This window comes from Microtus ochrogaster, chromosome X (genome assembly GCF_000317375.1).
Source record: "Microtus ochrogaster isolate Prairie Vole_2 chromosome X, MicOch1.0, whole genome shotgun sequence".
Taxonomy (NCBI): Eukaryota; Metazoa; Chordata; class Mammalia; order Rodentia; family Cricetidae; genus Microtus; species Microtus ochrogaster.
This window is the reverse complement of record NC_022026.1, coordinates 3773696-3784161: the sequence shown is the minus strand read 5'-3', so window position 1 is coordinate 3784161 and position 10466 is coordinate 3773696. Positions and strand designations below refer to the sequence as shown.

At 35.5% G+C, this 10466-nt stretch overlaps 1 pseudogene; it reads right to left on the bottom strand.

Annotated features, from left to right (window-relative positions):
• Positions 1-854: 854 nt before the first annotated feature.
• LOC106144066 lies at positions 855-2499 on the bottom strand (annotated as a pseudogene).
• Between the last annotated feature and the right edge of the window lie 7967 nt (positions 2500-10466).

Sequence of the window (10466 nt, the reverse complement as noted above, 5' to 3'; positions counted from 1 at the left end):
TCCACAATACACTTAATCTAACTCAAAAAAGACACCAAACTATCTATTAAGGTTTGTTCTACTGCTGTTCAAGTAACCTCAACGGACTGAGGCAATTTATGTTTTTAAATGATAGCTACTATGTTACTGAAATCGAAGAGATCTGTCTAGTGGATGAGAACTTGTTCATCTTACCCATTGCAAACCAAGGCACACCACTTACCTTCATGCATCAGGAGTTTGAAGCCATTGTTCAGTCTGTCATTCATATCATGACCTGCTGGGAACTTCTACAGTCTTGTGCCCAATGATAGCCCTCTTGGCATTTAGAGCATTTGGTCTTTGGATGAGCTCCAGAACAATCCCTACATAAGTGGCCATACTATCCACATCCTTAACACGTACAGTCTAGTGAGGCAGAATTATTTTCCTTGTCAAGTTTGGCATTGACCAAGCCATTGACAGAAGCCATAACAATGGAAATGGGCCTGTTATGTGTGTCAATATCACAGTCAGATAAGACCCACTTATGAATATCTTTATCTCTCACCATTGCGATGGCATTATGGGTGACAGTGTTGAACCCTTCCAAGGTTAGCTGTTTAAGAAGGATATCCTTGGTAGGGCCAGATGGGACGTAGTTTTTCTTTTTAACAGTATCGGTAACACAAGTAAAAAATTAAAGAATTGGTTCCATAGCCTGCTGGACAAGATTGCAGAAATAGCCTACACTGTCCTGGGATATACAAAGTTTGAGGGCCTTGAAGGCTAGGTTGGACACTTGTTAAAAGTAGGCGTGCAGGTCAATCACGGATTATAATACAGGATTAGTGTATTGTCCATGGCCAGTACGCAGGTCGAAGGTGACATTAAGTCTAAACTGCGAATTTGTATAGACTTGAGTTCCTTCTCAATTCCAGAGGAAGTAGTTCTATTGGGTCAAAGTGGGAGGCAGCAATAAAGGCAGAAATAGGGGAGGACACTGAAAGCAAGTCTGAAGGGTCCCCATAAGCCCCCTGCGGCAGGCAATTGTTACTCTCACTGGGTCCCAGCATCATATCCTGGCTGGGAAGACTCTCTGAATGATTCAGGCAGGGTAACTCCAGGCTGTCTGAGTTATCTCTTGTGAGGAAGGAGGTCTCAGGGTCCAGGCCAAAGGTCATGGAGTGATGGCTGATAGCAAGGCAGGATTCTAGGCTTAGGCACTCGTGGATGTTAAGCACCCAGGCCTTTACATGAAGTGCATCAGTTGTCTCTCGGAATGTACTCTGAAGAGCCTTCTACCTTAACCATAAAGGTGTTATTCCTAGCTGGCATCTCTATGGCAGGGGCTGTGCAGACATCAGTGACAGTAGAACAGGAAATTCTGAGTAGAGGCTGGTATGCCTTGGGTGGTACTAAGAACTCCAAGTGACTTCCTCCTCCCTCCTCCTCCTTCTCCTTCACTTCGAAGCAGTAGGCGACACTTCTGTTACTGAGGCTGCCCTCCTCCTTCTGAGGTCAGCCCAGCTGCCTCTCCTCTATGACACACTCCTGCGGGGTCAGGGGCAGCTTCTTCACTCCCTTATAAAACTGAGCAGCTCGTTTCTCTGTACCATTCCTGCTCTGTCTTTCAAGGCTCCCCCTCAAGGACTCAGTCCATCTCTCCCAGACGATGTGCCATCACTAGTCAATATCCTAACAACTGTCCCAGCATGACAAAAGAGGAGGAGTTGTTGTTTTCACCTAGGACTGGAGGGCTTGATGTGGTCTCCAAGGCCTAACTGGGAAGGAAGAGTCAATGACCCCTTGCAACTGCAGTGTGTCTCGTACAGAACTTCTGATTGAGCGATCCACTGAACAGAGGGAAAAGTGTTTCTTGACCTTCAGCTTTGAGGACATTGAAGAGGAGGAAGAGACTGGGGAAGCAAGGGGGCCAGCTAGGTTCTCAGAAGATAGAGATGGGTCCAACACAGCCAGGGCCCCACCTACCCTGCAGCTGTCAAGGGACAAGTCATGTGGTGGTGCAATCTCCACACCAGAGCTCAGTAGAGCCAAGGCTGTTTGGAAGAGTGAGTCCAAGGCCAAAGCCACCTAAGCTTTGATGTGCTATAGGAATAGCTCAGTAAAATGGACAGAAAAGACAGCTTCTGCTCCAGGATCTGTATATTGTGGGTGGGAGCTCAGGTAGTGATAATCATGCTGGGCAAGATCCAGGGCAGCAGCCTTCCTTGCATGGGACTCACACAACTCTTGCCAACAAATTAAAAGACCAGCCACCACACCAATGGCTCTTAACTGTTGGCCTTGTAACTGAATTAGTCGAGAAGAGAGACTAAGAAAGAAAGTCCAACAGTCCACATTCTGAAGAGCAGTTGGGACTCCCAGAAAAGAAAGAGAGCCTTCAGACAATCCCTGAGAGTGGCCCCGGCAAAAGTTGTCAATTGCTCTGAGGCTATGAGGGAGTCCATGTGAGGACAAGAACAGAAGGGAAAATAGTGTCCACGGATGAATGTCCTGCTTATAATGAGGGACTTCCATGGTTTATTAGGCTGCAGCTGTATGCTCACACAGTGTCTCCAGTCGAAAAGGATCTGCCAGAGGCTCCTTTATTGGTTCTACCTTCTGGGTGGTCAACCCTTACGTGTTTAAACCGAGTCCCCGTGAAGAGTTCCTAACCAGGAAGACAAAATGGAAAGCAACGAAATATAGAGTTAGGAAAGAAAGCCCCAACTGACCAAGGACTTAGAAAATGAAAATAGGGGTCAACTCACCAAAAACATCAAAAGGGGGCGAATTCAATATGCTGGTGGAGAGTCAGGACAGGGATGGCAGCTGGAGCAGTAAGCAGGAAAGAAAAATGCCCAAAAGAGGGTAAGTAGGACAGAAAAGGTGATCAAAAGGAGAAGGTCCATCCACTTCGGGTGCCAGTTGTAGTTTTTGCAGGCTTGGTGCGATCCCTGTTTCCTGGTGGACAGGGTTGAGAAGGCATGGAGGCAACGACACAGACTCCAAGAGATTACAATGCGGAAGTTCTTTATTGTAAAAATGTCAGGGGTTTTTATGAGGCAAGAGAAATTAAGTTGCCGCAGGAACGTTTCTGATTGGTCCTTTTGAAACTAGCAGTCATTGCTGGTGTGTTGTGATTGGCTAGGAACACGCTCATTTGTTACCATGCCTTTGATCCACTGACAGGTTGTCTTGGCCAATTTTGCTTACTCATTGTGAGTTTGCATGCTCTTGCTTGTGCTTTCACTATTGCCCTGCCTCATGTGTGATCATTTGAAAAAAATATTAAGATAGAATTGAGTAAATTCAGAGTTTTAAACAATAACTCTACCACACTATTCAATTTTATATGTGGTATGTAAATTATTTGAGCATTGCTGTATTTATATTAATGGTGAAAATATATTTGTTATGGGCCCATGAAAGCTAAATGATACTGTATGTAAAATACCTAATATTACATTAGAGATCAGATATCTTCATAGAAGTGGATGACAAGGATCCTGTAAAATAGCTAAGAGACAGGAGTTCAAATGCCATATTAGATGACTAAAGATGACTTTTAATATGATAAGTTGCCATACAATAATCCAACACAAACCATGACTTAGGAAATATATGTTCTTAGGAGAACTCTGGAAGAAGCATAGAATGTATAGAGATGAGATCATAATTCTTAGACAATACTATCACTTTTGTGATAACTCAGTATGGAACATTTTATCCTTATAAAGAACATTGTACCAAATGTTTTCAGTTTATAGTAACTTGATAATGATTACTTGTTGCTATTAATCAGACTTTAAAATATGTTAAAATTTATAAATAATAGAAATATCAACAAAACTGAAGCAAATGATTTTCTGTTCATTTAAAAAAAACACAAAATAATTAATTTCTTGTTTTGTGATTAAATTTTCATAAGTGCATATATTTTCCTGCTAACAAATATTATGTTCTTAACATCTTAAATACTATACATTCAGTATTTCCCTGTCATGAATTGATGATAGCATTTTATTAGCAATTATATAACAGATGTGTAGCATTAATTATTTATGGAAGTCTAAAATATTAACTATTCTCATTTACCTTATAAATATGAACAATAATACATGGAGCATCTCTATCCATTTGGAAATTTTTTCCACTATAGTAACTTCCTAACATGGGATTACTGTATGAAGAAATATCAACATTTTCTTGATCTTGCCAAATATCTTTGCAAAGAGATTATGAATTCATAGTCACAACAATATTTAAAGTCCTTGTGTAAAACCCAAGTTCTGATTTGTTTTCCTTATAGCTCAAATGGAGGCTTTTCCCAAACATATGGAAATAGATGTCCAATTATGTGCATTGAGATAGAGACTATTGATTAATAGTACACTATATTATTTCTTTCTTCTTTCTGATGAAAAGCATATTACTAAACTCCATAAACAATGATGGTTTTTCTAAAAGAACAATTAAGCATTACTAAACAAAGCAAACTCAGTTTAGAAAATTAGCCTCTTGAACCCCCCCCCCAAAGAATACAGAAGCAGTTAAATATATCCAAAAATTTTGAATTTCTGTCATGTGTGTGTGTGTTTGGGTGTCAGTCATGGAACTCTCCATGTAGCCCTGAACAGCATCAGGCACATGGCAATGTTCATGCTTCAGATGTATTTTTTATTTTTACATGATAAATAGGCCATCACTTGTTAGTGATTCTGGGCAAGGAAAAGGGATAAGATATTCTTCAGGAGAAGTGTCTACTTGTATTTACAAATGGTAAATTAAGTGATCAATAGTAAGTTTTTACATTGAATCCATGAATACTTTGAATTCTAGGTAAGCTTAGATGATTCAACTGAGCATGACTGAGTATAATCATGGAAATTGTAAGAGTGAGTATCAGGTAGAATCAAGTATCTCCACAAAGTGAAATAATATTAATACAGTGCTCATCATTTGCAACATCTATTCACAGGCATGTTTCAATAATGATTTCCCTCAAAGATCACTAAAACACTACACCAGTAATTCTCAACCCATGGGTGGCAACCCCTTTGGAAATCAAACATCCCTTTCACAATGGTCCTCTAAGATCGTTGAAAGACACATATATTTACATTATTACTTATAACAGTAGTAGGGGATCACCACAACATGAGCAACTTTATTAAAGGGATGCAGTGCTAGAAAGTTTGAGCACCAGTGAACCACACAGTTTCAGACAGGCATTTTTGTAATATAAGACCTAATATTCTCTAATAGCAACTCCTTACGAGAAAAGGAAAAGTTATACTGACATCAATTTTAAGCAAAGTGCAATAACATCTTGTGAAATAAGCAGTTTCCAAATTAAAATTAAAATACTTGCTAAAATTTTACTTGCGACACATGATCATTTATAGTCTATATTAGCAAAATAATTTTGTTCCTGACCTCTTTTCTGAGTAATGATTTACACAGGTTATTCATGCTTAATATAATAATTTTAATTAGGAAGAGGTGATAAGAATTAAATAACTCATCTAAAAGGCTATTTATAAACTCTAGCTGCTATCATATACCAACTATACCGTTAGAATTATTAGGTATACAGACAATGCTTATAAATAGGGAATTCAACTTTATTAGAGAGCAATCCTAACTGAATGGAAAATAGAATATAATCTGACAATGAAATATTTAATATGTTCAATAAGAAATGATGCAACTATAAGGAATTAAATAAAAAATGAGGCCCTCCTGCTTCTCTCAAGAGACTGAACACATGAGGAAATGTTAATGTATTACTTATTGGCAGACAACAAAATCAAATGTCATAAACTCAGTCATGAACTCTTCAGATGGTCATAGAGTCTTGATTCTTGCATCATTGAACTATGGAAAATAATGTGTTAAAACTATGTTACTCTGTTATTATGAAAAGAAAAATAAATAATAGATGCAAAAGCACTTTGACAATTTTGAAGTACCATATTTCTAGAAGGTATTATTGCTTCCAGAATATGGCACATTAATATATTCAATATGTTATCATATCAGAATAAAGTATATTAAATATCAAGGAAAATAAATTGATTACCCCTATGTAAAGATTCTGTAAGGAAATCATATGCAATTATGAAAACATATTATTTTAAATTACTATTAGGATAAAGTTTGAAAATAGAAATAAATGACATGTATTGAAAATCAATTCTTAGAAATCACAGATACATATTTCAAGCATTCATTTCACAAACCTTAAGATTCCTAATAAAAATATTCCTGTCTTAATAATAAAACATCTTTGCATTTTATTTTATGATAGCTTTTACAATTCTGTTACCATCATCTGAAGAACATGAAATAGACTGAAATTAGTTGAAAATTAACCAGAGTTTCATTGTATAAATCTAGTAAAGATACAGATAACTATACTAGAACTTTATCTAAAAAGAAAGAATGGGGGTGATTGTCATCTTCAATAAAAAAGAACATCAACAACAACAATAAAAACCCTACTCTATTTTTAGTTTCAATAGGTAGGAATAATTTAGCTCTAGGGAAAAGTTATCGAGATTAAAGATGGCTATTGTACATTTATTTGTGAATATTTAATTGAAGCACGGAGAACTGGCGTACTTTCAAGCTGTTAATCACAGATTTCTAAATGCATATTAGCTAATGGATGTATAAAATTATGCTTATCTTGTCTTAGATAAATGTCTAATTAAAATTCTTTTGAGGGAGAAAAAAATCTTCACTGCATTAAAAAAGAAAAGAACATTATGTGAAACCATATGTAATTTTAGATGGAGAAATGAGATTTTTTTCACAATGGAGTAGTTTGATAGGTATTATATATCTAGGGTCTTCAGTCAAGGTATTTAAAATTGTGTTTATGCGGCATAAAGACAACCAAAAATTGAGTTTCAAAGACAAATTTTGTTTATCCAGGTCCCTATAGAAACCTACTAAAGCTTGAGTAATTAAATTCATTTCTCATATAGTAAAATGCTATATTTTCTGTAGAAATCAGCATACCATAAATTCCAAATTATTTTGGACCCTAAATTAATTAAAATTAAATGCTACAAAGGACTCCTTTTCATAGTTTTATGTGTTCAAGTACTAACTGCAATATATTATGATAACCAAAAAGGAAAATTGTTTTACAGAATCTATATTTGACACATATTCTCTCTTCTTTAGTCAAGAAAAAGATATTTTAAAAAATAAAAGATAGACCATCTGCATCCTCATCTATAAACTCACATTTTACTAATGGGAATTGTCCTGTTTCATCAAAACTACCAAGTGTCAGCTAGATATTCCTTATGTAGTGGTGCAGTGCTTAACCAGGGGGTAAATTATATCTGATACTGGAAAACCAGCCAACCACCCAGAACTAATGAGGTCAAGGATCTTAGAGAAATGACTAACACTATTTTAGTAGATCAGCATAATTCCTAATATTTATTCTTATACCTAGAGATAACTACCAAGTAAGAATTACTTTGCAGAAAAAAAAGAAGACCATTACACAACTTGACATAATGCAGTAATCAGTGGATCAGGGAATCTCTATCCTCAATTGCTATATCACAATAAAATTCCTTCACCTAAGGCTCAGGAACATTTTGGAAGAGGGGTGGAAAGATTGTAACAGGCAGATAACAAAGAAAGGTATTATAACAAAATAAAAAATAAAAAACAAAAAACTGATCAAAATGAAGACTTGTGGAGCCCAGTCCTAATGGATGTGCCTAAAAACACTCAGGTACTAAAGGCTCAATGATCGTTGATGGAGAGGGTTGAAAGAGTATAAGAACTAGACCATCAGGGAGTTTACTTGAGACTGATTTTCTTGGTAATATCAACAGATACACCTATAAAGTTTCAGTACTAAGAACACCCAAATGTAAACACCAAAGGAGAACACCAGTAAACATGTCAGTGTGAATGGGAAAAGCTCACAAGACCTCATCTCTACACAAAGAACTGTGATGACAGAAAAGCTGGAAACAGGAATTGTTCTTCCCCAGGGAAGAGAACATCCATTGTTGTAGTTATATTTTTGTTATTAAAAGCTAAATAAAAGAAACTTAAAATTAAAATAAGAACTTGTGGGATAGGAGAGATGGAAAGGGCAGTGTGGGGCTGAGGGATTAAGTATAAATGCTGCAACTCAATTTCCTTTTATATGCTCACTTAAGAAATTAGTTGGTGAATATGTACATTCTCACTGTAAGGAAGCTTAAAATATACAGGGTTGTTGATTTATAAGTGTTTTATTCCTATTTTTATAGAACATTCATGAAATAAGATGATAATATTTTTCTTTATTACATTTTAATGTAATATTGGGAAAATAATTCTGAAAGAAGAAATTTGTGTGGCAAAACAAGTTATTTATTCACTCACTTGGCTTGTAAGCCTTTGAAGGCAATCATGTATAGATATTCCATTTACTGCAAATGCACATTTACTTTTGAAGTGTATAAATTAATGACATGTAATTTAAATGATGTTCTGCTTATGAAATAGTACTGAAATACCAAGTCAGTTTCAAAACAAACATTAAAATCAAACGATTCTAGCTCTTAACTCAAATACTGGATTCCCAGCTATTCACTTATGTGGTAATTCATGAAACAGTAGGGTAATATTTCATGTAGTTTGCTAGAACTCTACATTTCTTAAAATATTTCAATTTACTAAGATTGATTACAGTAAATATCAGGTTAAAATAAAAAAGAACTCTTTCATGGATTATTCCTAGATATTAACCCACAGAAATTGGTCATTCAAGTACATAATCATAAAAGAAGCATGGTTTAGTAAAGTGGGTCAGGGATATTCATTTGGCTAAATGATTTTCCACATAAACAAGAGTTTTAGTTTTCTGCCAACAAAATGTACTCTGAAAGTTGGAAAGAAACTTAAGGATTCTTATATTTCCCTGTGGACTGAATTTAGGTCAGTAGAAGAAGAGAGGTTTAGAAAATAGGGAGAGGATGAAGTTTAAAAGAAAATTTAATTTTATGATGAGATAAATCATGTTTCCCAGAAACTGTGACTTTACAAGAGAACAGAATTATTTGCTAAATTATTGAATAAGAAACTCAGAACTTCATGGCATTTTGTGGATTAGAATTATTTTGGATTGATGACTTTTGTCCAGAAACTCAGTATGCATATTTCTTCCCAGGTACAATTTCTATGCTTATACAATACTCTTTTATTATTCATTAAAAACTGTGCATTTGCTGTATTTATTCTAATGTGATTTAAGGTGTATTTATTTTCCTCTCTATGTGCATATGGGAAATCATTTGAAATCAGAACACCTGGGTTCAAACCCTCGTGGCTTTCTTGACATTCTGTGAGATCTTATTAAAGCAGGAAAAAGTAGAAAAGTGATCCAAAATTGAAATTAGAGAGTTTATACTTGTTTTACATATAGATTACAGATTCAATTTTAAATCAAGAAAAACCTTAGGTTTAGATGAGAGAACATAAACCTACAGTTATCTAACATAAAATTTGCTCTAATTAAAGCTGTGGAAATATATTTGAAAACATTATACAAAGTTTGAAATGGAAATAATAGCTAACAGACTGTAGGGAAAGTACAAAATGTACAACAACAAAAATGTGGTAAGTTTGTTTTTCCCCTTTACCTACATGTTTGACCAGCCATGTTGAAGAATTATGATGCAAGTGAAAGCAGCCAATGTTTTAAAGAAAAAGAATCATCAAATTACAGCAAAGTAAAAAGTATCCTTTCAGCCAAAGGCTGGGAATGAGGTAGGGTTTTTTTTTGTGTGTTTTTTGTTTTGATTTGTTTTTCTCTCCTGAGGCCAAGATTCACTGCCCAATCACACTGCTGTTTGGTAGTAACTGTCTCTGGTTAAAATAACCAGAAAAAGAAAAGGGGAACTCTGTTCTACAAAGAATGTCAAAGCAATCTCTTTGAGTTTTTGTTTGTGTCTTTTGTTTTGATTTTACCCTCTCTGCTTCTCCTAGAGCCAAAAATGATTCACTATAAAACTGCAAAACTGCAGGTGGCTAAAGTGGAAGGAACTCTTTCTCTGGCCAGAAAAGCAGAAAAGAGGACTATTGAAACTGAATAATCTGGGAAAGATCTAAGAAATGAGAAAATTGGAAAAGTAGATCCCTGTATCCTATGCATAAATTGATAAAGATTCCATACTAAACTCTTGGTGCCCCATGTGGAACAAATCCAAGAAAGTAGAGTGAAGACTTGGCTTTTGGATGTATTATAGTCAAAACTATTCAGATATCATAGTAATCCCACAATAAAACGATAGCCTCAAGGAGCAATCACATAGGGTACATCCAATAAGGAAAATTTATTTCTGAAGGATAAACATCTTTTCCCAAAATATTTTAATAATCGTCAGAATCTTAAAATGTAAAATAATCACTTCCATAGTGGGACTGGAGAGATGGCTCAATAGTTTTAAGCACATTTATTTGTAATGTTTATAATCTGT